This window comes from Marmota marmota, unplaced genomic scaffold (assembly GCF_001458135.2).
Source record: "Marmota marmota marmota unplaced genomic scaffold, marMar, whole genome shotgun sequence".
Lineage (NCBI taxonomy): Eukaryota > Metazoa > Chordata > Mammalia > Rodentia > Sciuridae > Marmota > Marmota marmota.
The window spans coordinates 58,592,327-58,592,998 of record NW_025999900.1 but is presented as its reverse complement, the minus strand read 5'-3'; the positions used below and the strand labels follow the sequence as shown (position 1 = coordinate 58,592,998).

At 64.0% G+C, this 672-nt stretch overlaps 1 protein-coding gene across 1 annotated transcript in view; it reads left to right on the top strand.

Moving 5' to 3' along the window:
* The first annotated feature begins 465 nt into the window (after positions 1-465).
* Positions 466-672, top strand: part of Ddx24 (DEAD-box helicase 24) — an 18,230-nt gene continuing 18,023 nt past the window's right edge. Inside the window, exon 1 of the mRNA XM_015495097.2 lies at positions 466-622. The gene's annotated coding sequence lies outside the window, so the exon portion shown is untranslated. The remainder of the gene's footprint in view (positions 623-672) is intronic.

The following is a 672-nucleotide window of genomic DNA, read 5'->3' as shown; positions in this document are numbered from 1 at the left end:
AGGTATGCGAAGGGAGTTTCAGGTGGCCCCGGGACAGCCACGAGGTAAAGGTCACTACTCACTGTGAAGCCAACTTCTCTGCATTACAACAAAGGAGCCAGCCCGCTTGGCGGTTAAAGCCTGTGTTTTGAGTCGAGCAGATCGACCTTAACGATCCGGGTGCAACGGGCAAGGCACAAAACCCTGGAGGAGACTGTACCTTCAGCGGTTAAATGACAAAACGGTGTGCAAAGCTTCAGGCACACAGTGGGTACCCAACAGGTGGACAACTCCCGCGAGAAGGCTTGCGTTCCGGGCTGCGCCGGCGAACCGCCGCCAGGAATGGAGCGCACGAACCTTTGGCCTGCGCCGAGCCCTACGCCACAGAAGAGCTTCCCGGCGTGAGGCTGGGGACACTCTCCGCCTCGCTCTCCAAGCTCCTAGGGCTGAAGCCGCGCAGCAGCCCGTCAGGTCGCGGAGTTGGCGTGGAGGCGGAACTTCCTGCGGCAGCGCGCACGCGTGAGTGGAAGCTCCGCCCCGGAACTGCGGTCGACGCTGCAGCTGAGGCACTGCTGTGGTGGCTTCTGAGGCTGCTGACCCGCGCGTGAGGGAGCTGCGGCCCGGTCCCCGCTTTCCCCACGCAGTGAGTACCGGAGCAGAAACCCGGCCGGGGCGGGACCCGGGGCTCCTGGC